A 15,366-nucleotide genomic window follows, 5' to 3' on the forward strand; every position below is an offset into this window, starting at 1 on the left:
AAAGGTTTTGCAGAGTTTTTCAGAGGAGCCCAGCTAAAGTGGTGATTATAACAGAATGACAGACACAAGACTTGCAGAGCCCAGCTGAGATTAGAGCCAATTTCGACCTGAGTAAAGGTCCTTTCATAACTCATTGCATCCCAAAAAAATCTGCTGAATCAGAGCCCTAATGGCTAAAGCACTCAGGAGGGCTCAGAGCTTTTGAACCAGCCTCAGACTGGAGGTTTCTGCAAAAGTAATTGCAGCTGTGTCTCAGCTCCATCCAGATGCTGGCATTTAGCAGCCTCAACTTGTGTAAACCAGCTTCACTCCACTGAAGTCAACAACAATTGACACCAGCTGAGAATCTGGCTCTCAGGGCGGATAAATATAGTCTAAAGAAAGAGAACTTACAGAAGGATTGCCCAATTCCTCATGTCCATTTCCCCCCCTGGGGTAGGTCTGAATAAGATGATTTTCTTTTTAATTTAGCTATGGTTATTTTTAACAACAGCCTTATGAGCTCACATTTATTACAGCACCTTCCATCCTTCAGGAGCCGGGCTGCCTTTCAGGCTTCACCAGGAATCACGGAGAGACACAGACTCAATGCTCTGCATGGCACCGGGAAGGAGCCACCTCTGGATGCAATGCTCAGCACACACAGAAACCTGTCCACAAGCACAACAAATCACTGACAGCACCAAAACAACTCAGCTTCAGCATTGCAAGAGGATGCCCCAACCATTTGCACAAGGAAGCAATCCAAGCAGCAGTTCCATAACTTTGTTTGAGCTGGCCAGGAGATGGATATGATGTTTTCATAGCCATGCAGGGTGCTGTGATCATACCCTGTGGCTCCATATGCACACAGATCACCCTCCATACTGCTGGGGAAAGACAAATATTAGTGACCTTAGGGAAAGGAACAGAAGCCTGGTCACTCCTATCATGACAAACCAGCTCTCCATTGGTGTTCCCTCATCTAACTAAAACATTCCTGCTGAAGTTAATGGATATGGATCATTCATCTGCCCATCTTCACCAACAGTATTACCAAGTTGTAAAACCATATCCATACTCTTTACATAACCAAGCTGAGGAGTCACTGGTGCCAGTGGCAAGCAGACTGAAGGCAGAGGGAGCTTTAGAGGAGCTTCCAAAACCTGAAGGGTCTGATATCCCTGTTTGTGAAGAGGTGCCAACTCTTTTTAAATACAAGGGAGAAACTGGCAGATTAGAACAAGAAAATAAATGACCTCATGGTGTTAAATCTGTGTGGTTAAGCTAGTGATGGTGACACCAAATTTTGTTAACAGTGGTATGGTCCACGTTATGGGGGCTCATACTAGGAAACCAGGACCAACAAGTGTGTTGCCATATGGGAACTGCTGGGAAACAGCATCTTCCAGATCCTCTCAAACCACCACAGAGCAATGGAAATGCAGCAAATAAAAGCTGCTGCCACCACCACCCAAAGCTCCATCAAAGGCATGAACTTTGGCCTTTTTCTTTCTTTCTTTTTTTAATAATAAACAAATAAACAACCCAAACAAAAAAAACCCCAGCTCCATTAATGAAATATAAAGCATAAGGCAAGGGGTGATGAAAACAAATAAAACTAAGGCTGTGAAATGCCTGGTATGTAAGATGTGTTGAAACTTGCTGCTGACAGCAGCTTGAGCAGACATTCATATGCAGCCATTCATAAGATGCACAGTAATTACCTTCTCCGGGAGGCTGTATTATGATGATTTCTTTATACAGAACACAATATCTCTAGCAACAGGATATAATTACAGCAAAGGATATGCCTCTTAACCTCCCTCCACCCCCCACAATTGGCTCAGAGAGAGAGAGCTGGGAGCCAGGGGCTCCATGGGGAGGGTGGAAAAAGTTTACCCTATGCTACCACGCTCGTTACCTGGAGTGGAGCACTCTTCTGGTGGGAGACTGGTGGGATTGCTCTTACAGGAACCCAGCCTCTCTCTCTCTCTCTATGGGCTCAGGGTGGAAGCCCTCTCAACACAGAAGGACTTGGAGAGAGCTGGCAGCATCCACTGGGCCACCAGAGGAGTTCGGCACAGCCAACCTGCTCTGGGCTGACACCTCACTGGTAAATAAACAAACACCAAAAATAAACAGGCAAAGGAATGACTCAGAATGGGAACGCGCTGGCAACGATGTGCAGCGACAGGACTTCTCACCTCCAGTCTGCAGACCAAGACCTGGCCCCAGATACCCTACTGCAGAGACCTAGCACAGCCTAGAGAAAAGCACAAGGCTCACAGATAAGGACAGGCACCATGCCCAGCATGGGCTGCAGCGTCTCTGGGGGATGGATGTCATCTCCTGGCGACTACCTGGCCCACCTGCAGTAGCTGAAATGCCCAAATGATCCTTCAAGCTCAGCTTCCGAGGACTGGCCATGCTGGTTTAGATCACACAGTTTTCCTCACTGTAGCAGTTCACCATCTTCCAGATGTTGCTGCACTCTCCTAAATGTCTGAATTTATGAGATATAAAGTACAAGGAAATAGCACCAAAACCCCATCTACCAAACCTCTAGACATGCTCCTTAGCTGTCAGTGACCAGGTTGCCACCCTACTCCCACTGCCTCTTGGAAAGAGGCACAGGAAAGCCTGTTGCTGCAACTGTTGGATTAACACATACAGCATTCAACTGATCATGGCAGGGATTTCACAGTGCTCTGCGCTAGCAGTATCTCAGAATTAAGAGTCGTAGAATCATTAAGAATGGAAGAGACCACTGAGATCATCTAGGCCAACCGTCAATCCAGGCAAATTGGAGGAAGCTGCAGGCAATGACAGAGGCCAAATAGCTGTACGCTCCGCCAAAGGACTCAACCCCTCTTGCTGCCAAAGTCCCCTCCTGGTACTCACTTCTCCAGACACATTCCTGGGATAATGAAGCAGCAAACACAGTCAGTGGTGGTCAGCATCAGTGGATCTGCTATGCCCAGAAGCAGCTCAGTATGGTGAAGCTCCATTTGCAGACCAGTGGGTAGGTAGGAGGATCAGCACAACATGCTCCTTCTTGTTTTTTCTGCCAGTCCAAGAAAGAAAAGTAGAGCATTAACTCCCAGCCCCATGCCTTCCTATCTCTCACCAAAAATGCAGCACAGCATCTGACACAAGGTTCTGCTGGTTTTAGCCCCACTCCAATTATCTGAAAATCAAAGCAGGAACTCAGCCTTCATTTGCCAAAAAAATCCAAAGTAGGAGCATCGAGTGGCTTGGACTGTCCATGTCAGATGTTGAAAATGAAGAGTCAAGGAGGTTTTCAGAACCCTTTGTCAAGATCTAGATGGGCCAAGGTAAAGGACATTTTATTTTAGATGAGAGATTAGAAAGCTTCTTTCTTTAATATAAGTTAACAGAAATTGGACATTAACCAGCATTTTCCTCATTATAGCCTGAAAACTGCATTACAAGCGAGAGTCAGCTCAAGTTTAGAAGCTGTGATATCAGTAGGGGAACTTCCCTTTCCCTTTACAAAAACTGAATTTTGCATCCACCGGATGGCAGTGTAGGGAGAGCAATCACATTAGTCATAGCGTTATTTTCCTCTCAAAAGTGATTGCAGACAGAGCATTTTATTGCTTATTAAGATCTCTCGGCATTACAACCGGGCAAAGAAATCTAGGTCTCATTAATAAACTATCTTCTTAGAATCTCTATAAAAAGACAGACCCTGATTAGCCAGCACCGTTCCATATGTGATTTGGTTTATCTGACAACATAAAGATTCATGGGAAGGCAGCGTGCTTTAAATAGTCCACTCCTTAGAATAAAAACAACCCCCCTTAGATAGAAATACAAACAGTAAAAAGGCAACGTTTCCAATACAACAGAGATCTGGCCATGCATCAGATGGTCAGTGCTGACTGCACACACAAAGTTCAGCACAGAGTTCAGACTCTGCAGGACTCTGAGTTATTTTAAGAAATGGCAACATTTTCTTCAGCTTCTGTTGTCAAACATTTTGATGAGCAAGAAATGAAAATCTATTCAGAGACAGGGCAGTCATTATTTATCTAAGTTCGAAAGCAAGTTTCCTTCCCTGTATAGCATAAAGCTCAAATTAATAAAGCTGAATACTAAACTCCGGGTAAGTAATATTACCGAAATCCATCGTGTCAACAAGCCGATTGCCCAAGGGTAATAAGCAGTAGAATGTCTGCAGAAAACAAAACACTTTAAGAAGCGAAGCCAACAGCGATCATGTTGCCACTAGAGGGCAATAGCAAACTAGCGACCAAAAACTCGAGTTGAAGAGAGAAACGGATTGTAAGGGAGTAGTAAATGCAGTCCAGTTGTGTTCAGTGGGGCAGCAGCCCTGGCTGCTGGGAGCTCCTGACCCAGAGAGATCTGCAGCTCTCCCAGGAGCAGCCCGGATCCCTTCCTGCACAACCCCATTGCAGCAGACAGGTAGCTCTCACCATCGGCTTTGGGTTTTGGTCCATCTGGGTTAGTCAGCGGAAAATATACACTGCTGGTTTGAAGCCAGAGAACAGCCACAAGTAAAAGAAGTACTTTTGATGGCATGTGTTGAAGCATCATGGAATAGAAGGTGGTCAGAAGCTGTTCTGAACAGATGATTGATCCAACATAACACATCATTCGATTCCAGCTGATGCAAGAGCAAGAAAGGAGGAGACACTTCAGCTGCCTGATCCACTTGGCTTACTAAAGTAAAGGTTCAGAGGGTATTAGATCTAGATCTATTAACAAGTCTCAGTAGGGGACAGAGAGATGCTAAAAGGCTCCAAAAACCTAACAAACAAAAACATAACTAGATCCAGAAGCTCAAAGTAAGAGCTGGATACAATCAAACTGGAAGTAATATGAGTATTTAAAAATTAAAACTTGCAATAATGCCAGTAGTTAATCACTTGAACAAATGATGTAGGAGAGAGTTTTATTTTCCACCCCTACAGCACTTAAAACAAAATTTGCTGTCTTCCTAAAATATGTGCTCCAGCTTAACAGTGAATTATTAGCCTTGATGCAGACATTATGGGTTCAGGTCTCATCTGAATGAAACAGAGGGTGAGACTAGATTAACAAAATTGTCTTTTCTTTTAATTACAGCCTACAAATATCAAGGTTCTCCTTGCAGGTAATTGTCTTTCAGTGGTGAAGGCTGCCTTCCAACTTTGCAAACTCCTTTCACAAGCTGTGCCAGTGCAGAAGAGATTGCAGCCCCATGGACTTCACCACACAAGGAACAGCAACAGCCTCTACCCTATTAGTACAGCTCCTACCGCCCAGTCATTACCCATCTATTCAAAGAAAGAACATGAGTCTACAGAAATCATTCTCCAAGCCAAACTGACCATAGCCAACAGCTGGGTCATGCTGTGTTCCAGCTGAGATACCAGTTCTTGGGCTATAGCATGAGATGGGAAGAGGCTGGGGCAGGAACTGGTAGGATAGTATGATGGAGGTCTGTGCGAGTTTCAAAGTTTTGATCTTCCAAAGACATTAGTCACACTGAGGTCACGAAGCAAATAAAGTAATGTCTGTAGCATCTCTTTGGGTACTCTTTGCCCCCAGACCTGGGCCACAGGGAGACCTTTCTTGAAGAAAAATGAATTTATAGCGGATACAGCTCCTTGGGAGTTGCATAGACAGAGACAGACCTGTGACTCAAGCATCCAAAAGTATCACGCCACAGAAACACCCCCAGCCTCAGCCCAACCCTTGTGTGCTGTAGGACAGACAACACCAACATAAACAAAAGCTCAGCCTTTCCCACCAGAGGCACAAAGCAGTGCTGTTCCAGCTGTAAACCGTTTCCAACCTAACCAAATGTCAGTGCTTTACAAGACCAGAGAGTTATAAAACAGACAGTATGTGATGACAGCACGCTGGCCTTCGCAATAACTCAGAGACACTTCACTGCTGGAGCAGCACAGGGGTGGTGCAGGAAGAAGGCAGGTAAAGAGCATGCAGAACACACAGCACTTGGGGCTTGCCGTTCCTCTGCTGCTCAAGGGCTCGCAGATGTTTCCAAGTGTTTTATCAAGGCTGAAAGGTGCTGTCAGTGACAGAGAGGGAGCTCACTGCAAGACAGCACAGATGCAGCATCCTGCAACATGCAGGGAATGACAGCCACATGTACAATAGTCAGAGTGCTGGCCCAGGTGACATCTGCCAGGTCTCCAAAAGCTGCCTGCCTGCTGCAATGAGGGGAGCTCAGCATATTGGGTGGATGGCTCCGTTTTCTGGTTCAGGAAAACAAACAACAATGGCAAAAACAACAAAACAACAAACCAAGCCACAAATTAAAACAAGAAGGCTTGCTGTGAGAAGAAAGGTGTTAGAATGTGTTTTGACATTGTACTCTTTTGCAGGACAGGAATAGACCCTAGTATAACCTTTTCCCCAGTTATGCTCCCCCATGACTCATCTGCAGCAAGTCTGCTCTCCTTCCTCCCGCTAACTCCCACCCTATGGAAGGCCTTGGTGACTGTCACTCCTGCTTTCCTCCAGCTTGAACTCACATGACTGCTTACATACGACTTCCCCAATGTCTGCACCCTGCCCTGATAAGAAACCACATCAGAGGGGGACTCCTGTTTAGCAGTTAAAACTCATCTCCTACAATCAGCCTGCAATGCCTTTCTTCTTTGCATGTCCATAAATCAGCACAACTACAAATCAACAAGCTGATCTGCTTCCCTAGGCAGGTCGTCTCCAAAGTAGAAGGGTTTCAATAACCGTGGCTTTCCACCTTTCCCAGGACCAACAGCAGTGCGCCTTTACGTATGCTTACACAAAGCAACCATCACGATCTGAAAAGTAGATGCTGGAACCAAGGCCATGCTCCTGTGCTCTCCTACTCAATTCACAGAATGGGAGAGAGGAGGTTATGGGTCAGCAAGTCTGATACAGGCAGCTGTCAGACTGACACAGCGCTGGTGCATGTCGGAAAGGGAAAGCATCTAGGTGGGAGTGCACAGCTGAATTAAGGGTCGAAGGGTTAAGAGAAGAGAGGCCATTATTCATCACTACCACTGTGTTCCAGGCATAAGAAACATTTGGAGCTAATTAGAGGGAGAGCAGAACAATGCACCAGAGAAAGCAACAATGCCCTGGTTCAACCCAGCAGATGAGCTCCGTGCTCAGAGCAAATTGGTCTAAAATGAGTATTGCTCCATCTCAAAACCAGGAAGGTGTGACCTACTTCTCTGACCCTGGCATCAGCTGGCAGGAAGAGAATTGACAGAATGATTCTTCATGCCTGCCGTGCGGAGATTGAGAATATTCAGTTCCATTTCAGAAATAAAAGACAGCAGCTTTTCCAGCTGATCTGGAGTAAGTAGTAACACAGATCTAAATGAATTAACTAAGCTGGCTTATATTGCAAAGACCTCCAACAACCAAACAGACTTGGTATAATTAGCCACAACTGCACCCAGGTGACACAGGAACCTTACTAATAGCCTTAAAATTTTCAAATGTAAAGTACATTCAGTTTTTAAATCATTTCCTGGGCTTTTTCGTGAGACTTTTGCTCCTCAACAGTGTCAACTGAAATTACTGCACCTGAATGCTATGCTGCATGCCAGATCTGGGAAGCACTCAGGGCCTTCTCAGAAACACTCCCAGAGATTTGTAAATAATTAGCTGCAGTTCTGGAAGTTATTTTCCAAAACCACTTAGAATTTGCGGTGTCAAATTAGTCTTGATTTTATTGTGAGTTGTTTGGGTGTCATCTTTTGGTGAAGCCACTCTCAGGCACTCATTCTGTTGATCATAGGATTCATGCTCTGAAGAAGGCATGATTACTTCAAGTCTTGATGTCTGGAGAAGGAGGGAAAAATGCTGTGGGCTGCAAGCAGGTATTTTTTGGCAGCCTGATTCACAAGTCTTTGTCATCATAGAAATCTTGAACACTCTTGTTTCCCAGAGTGTCCCAGTGAAAGCTGCCTAAGCACTCTTTATGTTGGGTTGCCACTCAGTAAGCAGCTTAAAAACCTTCCATCTACAGACAAAAATTAAAGAACCGACATGACAAACACCAGCTACTCTTTATAATGAATACCCACCAAACATTTTCAAGCCTTACTTAAATTCCTGCTCTAGCTGAACTGGCTTGAAAGCCACTTGACACACCTTCACACTGCACAACAAAGCACAGAACCTGGAGGACAGGCTGTCCAAAGGAAGTGAAAATTGTCACATCAACCAACCCGACATCCTCAGCAACTCAGCTGTGCTTCACAAAAGGAAGAGCAGGTCACATCGCATTTGTCCTTCTTTGCTAGACAAGCTATTTAAAAAATAAAGCAAATGTGCATGATTGTCAAGACAGACAAGTGTTATCTCAAGTACTGCCACCAAAAGGAGGTGTTACCTCCAGCAGTACAGAAGAAGGTAGACATGCCTGACAGCATCAGAGGATCACAGCACCATTGCCTTCTATAAGAGACCTACGTTTACTATCACTTCCAGTTGGCGCTTAGCCAGTCATTAGGCAAAGCAGCCCGCAGTATTTGCCGTGTAATTACACTGCCATGGTAGTATGCACCCAGCCATTACAAGATAATTTCACTGTAGTTACCATTATGCTACAGGCTTCAGTGTATGGATCATAGCCCCAGGGATGCCACTCGCCAGACCAAACACCACTGTGATATTGCAGAATTGGCTGCCTAATTAACTCCATCCCTAAAAAAAAATTAACACGCACACACAAAGGAGAGGGAGAAACAGGGGGCAAAATATCAATAGTGGGGATGAAATTACAAGCAAGAAAACAGCAATCTGGTCTTTGTGTTCAGGGAAATATGCATACATGGATTCCCACTTCAGCTAGAAAATCCCCACATCACAGAGCCTATCCAATACAATGGCACAGATCCTGGGCAGCTGCATCATTGATGAAATGCCTGTGTTGAGGAAACTGTATCCTCAAAGAAAGTGCAATAAGTCCAGTGGTAGACCATCAAGTGATCCAACCAGTTGATGCTGAAATCCAGGTATATCTCCTATGCTGTCCACAATTGGATAATAGCAATGTTTTTGAGTGCAGATACCCGTGTGTGCCAACACCAGCCTAAAAATGGTTTAAGATAAAAGCTTCACCTCCTCTTTGTTTGGTCTGTTCCAAATGTAAGCTCTTTGGAGAAGGGACTGACTGAGGCTTGGAGTGCATTTGAATAACATCCAGCATCAGCTTTGGTCTGTTGTAGCAAAAATGCAAAAAAAGAGAGTCTTGGCACTTTCAACTTGAGATTTAGCACCAAAAAGGCTTTTCTGTGGCACCTGGGATGAAAGCTTTCTGACCATACAGTACTACCTATCTGCTGGGTTGGGAGATTTTTATACTGCTTCTAGCAAGACTGGTCTTTACAAGTGAGAAAGTCGTTTACTCTGTCTTTATTCTGCTATCACCCACTCCACTAAGACCAACGGATGTTTCTTTTACGATGTACCACTTCATATAAAAGCAGAAAGTGATTTTTGGTTATGGACTCGGCCTGAGCTGCAACAAGGTGTAAAATGACTTCATTCCAAGTTCAAATCCAACTTTGGTGAAAAGTGAGAGGCATTGACTGCCACAACACTGCCAGGGAAACTGATGCTTCGCAGCAATTCTAACCTAAGCTTCCTCCTCCTTTCAAAAGTCTTTTCATGCACGTTGAATAGCAATAGCATGAAAGAACATATCAATGCCAGTTCTTTATCATCGGTGCTGGCTCCTCCAGCAGTTATCCATTCTTTTACTAGTATGAATGGTCACCTGCCTACATCAACCTTCAATAACTCAAGATCATGCAGCAACTTCTTTTCTGCTCCTCTTTAGGATGACAAGTAGAAACATGCCAAACTTCTCAAAGTCTCAATCAGAGCAGTACTTAAGACTTCAAAAAAGGGTCCTCTCTCAGCAGATGACATTTTGTGAATGATGTCTCATGCTGATTTACAACTGTTTAGTACAAAATAGCTTTCAAAAGCACCTAAACCTGATCCTGCCACTATCTACTTCCACACTTTCCAAATGGCTCTGGAAGACCTCAGAAGTGTCAGGAACAGCAATAGATGTTATTCTTGTCTCTGCTAAATCTAGGGTGCCACCTGCAATGATCCTTAAGTACAGAACATTTACACTCCCAGACATGAGTGATGTGGCACCTATTAGATGGAGGAGTTGTCATTTGCCAACTGCTCAGGTTTTCCTAACTAGAAATAGATACTGCAGAGAAGAACACAGTTCCAGCAAAAAGAAGAGTTCTGGCATCAACCTTTATTGTTTCCTTTAAATAAATTGCTAGCAGAGACCTTTAAAGTGAAAATCAATAGTGATTCAAGTTCCCATCTCTCCTTGCCAGCTCAAAGCAAGTCACACATCCACTGACGTTGATGTGTCTGTCATTATTAACTTATCTAAACAAAGCAAATAGTAATAACTTCAAAAATGCATCCAGCACTTGTAATCAGCTGGTCTCTACATCCTTTTCAAACAGGACAGTATAATTATCTCCATTTTATGGGTGATTATCTGCCTTTTAATGGTGGAACAACTAAGGCACAGGAAAAGGAATTAACTTGCTCAGATGGCCAATGAAACACCAAGAAACAGAGCCAGGTTTCCTGAATCTCCATCAAATGCCCTCCAGATAACACTCTTGCTAATGTAATCAATTAGAAATGTTATGTATCACCCATCTTCAAAGACATTCACAGTGAACAGGCATCATGAGCATTAAACCACACTGTATATCTTGGTACCCCATTTCATCACCTGCTTTGATCATTTTTGCTCTGCATCTCTAATTCACCTAATTAATACTTCCCTTTCTAAGAGGAATGACATAATTGACTTACCTCGCAATCACTTCAGAAAGATCATTATTGGCAGTGGGTCTGCAGTCTAAGTGTATGCCTGCCTCTAGATGAGCCAGACCAAACACCAGAGAAGCAATGCTTGCACAAAGACCAACATAAAAGCCAGATGCTTGGGCACTTGTTTTGTGTTCACATACCTCAAACACACCATCACACTGCATCTCTCGCAAGCTTGTCTCCTTTCTACCAGCCTGTCATATGTATCAACACCGCAGCCAGGCTGCAAACTCTTCATGACTCTCCACTCAACAGCAAATTGCTCTGTGACATCTCCTCTGAACTCCTCATGACACAGACCTTCCACAGTTTGGTCAAACACTTCTGGCCAAATGAGGGGACACTGCAGAAGAACAGTAAAATAAGTCTGATGATAAAAGATGACAGTTAAAGTATAACTAGCTCTGCTTCGATTCCAGATCATCGAACGCATAGATGGTGCCCTCATAGAGAGCCCTTAACATTAGTTTGCTTCACATCCTGCACTTTGTAGTATCCAAGTCAAAATGATTCAGATAATTCATCTCCTACCCTCTACTTGGCTAAAAAAAATCTGTGTTCCAATATATCTTGTGCAGATGGTGAAAAGGCAGCCATAACATCCTCACTTAAAGTCCATCATAGAATTCATCACAAGGCAAGACATATTAGCACTGAACAAGCAGCATCTTGCTCACTTAAAACATCTGCAACTATCAAAGAAACCAAGATCTTCGAGACTACTTCAACAGAACCAAAGGTAGAAGCATGGGGAGCCCAATGAGTCGTTACCATCATCTCCCTCTGGCTTATATAAAATTATAACACATTTGATTGGGTTCCTGGTAGCACACATTACTTAGCAGCTTTCCTAAAACTACCAGAAAGGGAACCAGGCTGATTCTGTAGGGAGCATTGACATCTAGAGTTGGAGTGAAAGACAGGGGTTGAGGGAAAATATGGAGAAACTTGGATGTCACAGTGTGAGAGCTGTGTGAAGGCCCCAGACCTTACATGATGCTCTTCAAGAAGTGCCAAAGCCTTTTGTATATGTTCATTTTAAAGACCGTCTGCTATTGGCCTGAAAAGCCCACAAAGCTTCAGTGTGAGTGTTTTTTCACGTCAGTGTAAAACGCAGAACAAGGAACATTTCCAATTGTTTCAACCTCCCGAACAGCTCTGATTTGATTGTATTGATCGTCTTTGCTCAGTGGAGATAAAGCTGCTTTCCACAGAGAAACGTAGAGCAAAAGGACTTGAAGAAAGGGCTGTAATTAATAAAGCCAGATATTTTTTCCACTAGCAAGAAGCATTCAGTTTTGGAAGGTATTGTCAGTATTTGTAGCCCCCAAAGTACCTCTCTGATCCACTCTGCAACATTTGATTCAAAGCCAGTAAATAATGACTTTCTCACATAATCATAATAATTGGGCTTACATTCATGTTCTTTGTCTCACACAGACAGTGTGTTATCTGTCTGAGATCTCCAGACTGGTTTTGGGGAGCATGCAGTAACCCTAAAGTGGTAAGATCCAAACCTAAGCACTGGGATCTTGCCTAATGGAGCACTGCTGCTTCCAGCACAGTGCAGGCCATGTCAAGGCAACAAAGAGCCCTTAATTGGGTAGCAGCAATCCCATGGGTTTAGCTTCATTCCTCTATACATCACATGTTCATAACTGTTAAATTCAGGGATAATTACTGCCCCTCTCTCTTTGTCCTTTGGGTACAATAGCTCACAGACAGCCACCGATGGCTGCTTACAAACTCCTCTGCTGTGGAGTATGGCTCTCCTGAGGTGCTGTTTCGGAATAGCAGTCTTGAAGACAGAACTAAAGACCACATTCACAACATGCCAGAGATTATTGGCATTTAATGCTATTTTTTTTTTTCCTCCCCAAAAGCTTCTCTCTGCCTATCCTTCAGATCACTATAGAAAGTGAGTACACAGCCTTTCAAGGCGCAAAGCTACTTCTGTCTCGGTGAAAGCAGCAGTTTAAAGGGCTCTGAAGTGAGCCCTTGCAGTACATTCCTGACACAATAAATGGCAGTGATCAGCCAAGCACCCCCTAAGAACACCCTTACATTTCCCTGCATCGAAGAACAGGTCACCAGGCACTACAGCATGTCACTGCAAGCTAATTTCAGTTCCCACTAAACACTAGGGAATAAACCACCCCCAGTATAACAAATTAGACAGCAACATACGTTAGGAATTTGCTGCAGCTTCAGCCCTCAACGCCTAGTACAGCTTCATGAGTAAACAAACAAGAACTGCAATTTGCACCTTTTACTCTGATTTTAAGTCAGGGTTAGCTTTGCCAGCCAACAAATGATACTTCCCTCCCTTTGTCTTCATGAAAGCTAGCCATAGACTAGAGGAATTGAGACAGGTTTTTTGTTGTTGTTGTTTGGGTTTTTGGGTGTTTTTTGTTTTTGAGTACTAAATGAGCCATCTGATTAGATAAATCCCTTTGCACGAGTTTTTTCTTCTCCACAAGGAACCAGGGATTTCACAGCATTTTTTTACACTGCTGGTCTTCCACCTTTACTCTTATATAGATTTAGCCCATATTCTCACAGGAGTTAAGGGGACAATGAGATTCACCTGCTGGTGAAAACCACAGTACTAATACCAGTGAATGGGATCAAACTCATTGGTGCTTCTTCCTGTTATCCTAAGTCATGAAGCTCTCAATCAGATTCGGGGTTGTTAAAGCAGAGAGCTTGTAATTTTCTCAGTCATATAAAAGCTCAATATTCCAAATGAGATTCCAGCTCCCAAACAACTCTGAGCACACATGAACTCATGAATAAACTGTTGCAGACTTTGCTTACCCTGATAATGAAGAACTTCCTCATGGTGTGCTGCTTTGCACAAGACTTAAACAGTGATTGCATTTGGAAGTCACAGGTGAGGACATGGGACTCCCAGTTGAGAGAATCCAGAATTTTCTTATTATCATCTTCAGCATGTTTCTCTTCTAATTGCCCCATCTGGAACTCTTGGGTTGTTTTTACCATCTGACATTTCAACAGCCTAAAAAACAAGCAAAACAACCCTTTTAAACAACCAAAATGTTTGATCAGATCTTTTATATAAATGAAATGCTAGTGTATGCCAGGCATCTGAACTTGGTAAAAAATAAATGAGTACTTCAAACCCACTATTGTTCTCAAGGTCCCTGACCTTCAAAACACCATTCTATTCTATTTGTAAACAACTCTGACACGACAGAACATGTGAATACCACTTCACCCTTTGGTAGCAGCATCTATCCCAAGACCTCAAAGAGCTCTGTAAATATTAGCTAAGACTCATATGCCTCTAAAGAATTGCTCTTCTACAAATATTAGCTAAATCTCATGCCACACTACTCAGCCCATAGGAGGTTAACACTATTCTCCAAGTTCAGAAAGATCCAGTGCTCTGGTTAAGGTTACTCAAGACTTCAGCAATGGAAATATGAGCTTCTAAGACTTGCATATGTCTGTGCCTCTAGAAGCTAGTCCAGAGTATCAAGCAAGTCTGCATTTATCTTTTTGGCCACTCTAATATCAACCAGATCAAACTCGTACAAGAGAAAACAGCCAGGGACACTAAAAAAATAGTCTGATTACTCACCTTTAAGTCTGATAGGCATTTGTGCATATCAAAAGGAACCAACAAAAATGAGGCCTCAACTTGCATTTAGCAATGAACACAAAGTGGCGCAGGGGTCAGAGCGTGAAACACCACACCATTATGGTGAGCAGTGATTAACGTTGAGATGAACTCACTCCAGGCAAAGAGCAGTTTAGTGCAGTCAGACCCGTTCCTAACCAGTGAAGGACAAACTTAAAGATAAGGCCATAACAACATCAACAGAGTAAACAGACTAAACTTCCTAGGATGACTCTTTGGAAGCAATTTATTTACAGGGCACTGAAAAAGTGCTTGGCTTCCAGTCCTGTCTCTCTTTTCTATCTTTTGTAAACAGCCATTTATTTAATGGGACTTTTCAATACCTCTTGTCAAAGAACATCACTCCAGGCTCTGTCCAAAACCACATTTGATGTTTATTTTCATTCCCTTCGTGCTATGTTTCTAACAGAGGGTAGGTACACCTTGCTCTAGGTAACCTGGGCTTCCCACTTTTTTACTTCTGGGTTACCACAAGAAATTCATAAGCATTACAAAGCTGAAAGCTCAAAGCCTGAGCACTGCAGAATGGAAATACAAAATAAATTATCCCAATATGCTCTTCTTGATGACAAACAGCAGCATACTTCCATTAAAAAAAAAACAAAAAAACCAACTAAAAAAAGTATCTACCTTAAGGAGTGATGCTACTCTATACTAGCATAAAACCACACCCAGTTTAAGATTATATAATTGATGCCCAGTTTATTATTATAGATAAGGTGTTGGCTGTTGTGGGTTTATTTGCTTAATCCAGAATTTTCTCTTGTGTTTTATGCAACCTGCAATCCACATTGTTGCATTTAAGCAACGACAACAGCATGCAGCGTGAGGTTAAAGTTCTTTAG

The 15,366-nt window shown here is 43.2% G+C and overlaps 1 long non-coding RNA gene across 2 annotated transcripts; it reads right to left on the minus strand.

Moving 5' to 3' along the window:
- Positions 1–777: 777 nt before the first annotated feature.
- LOC146758861 (uncharacterized) lies at positions 778–15,124 on the minus strand. Of its 2 annotated transcripts, XR_014933581.1 has the most exons (3): positions 13,675–15,121; positions 2,884–3,046; positions 778–2,485 (listed from the first exon to the last, which is right to left on the minus strand). It is a non-coding gene; the product is annotated as an uncharacterized LOC146758861 (long non-coding RNA). The 2 variants fall into 2 exon arrangements; XR_014933580.1 differs by having other exon boundaries at positions 778–3,046; positions 13,675–15,124.
- Between the last annotated feature and the right edge of the window lie 242 nt (positions 15,125–15,366).

Source organism: Coturnix japonica, chromosome 12 (genome assembly GCF_054131305.1).
Source record: "Coturnix japonica strain WE chromosome 12, WE-NBRP24, whole genome shotgun sequence".
In the NCBI taxonomy this organism is placed as follows: Eukaryota; Metazoa; Chordata; class Aves; order Galliformes; family Phasianidae; genus Coturnix; species Coturnix japonica.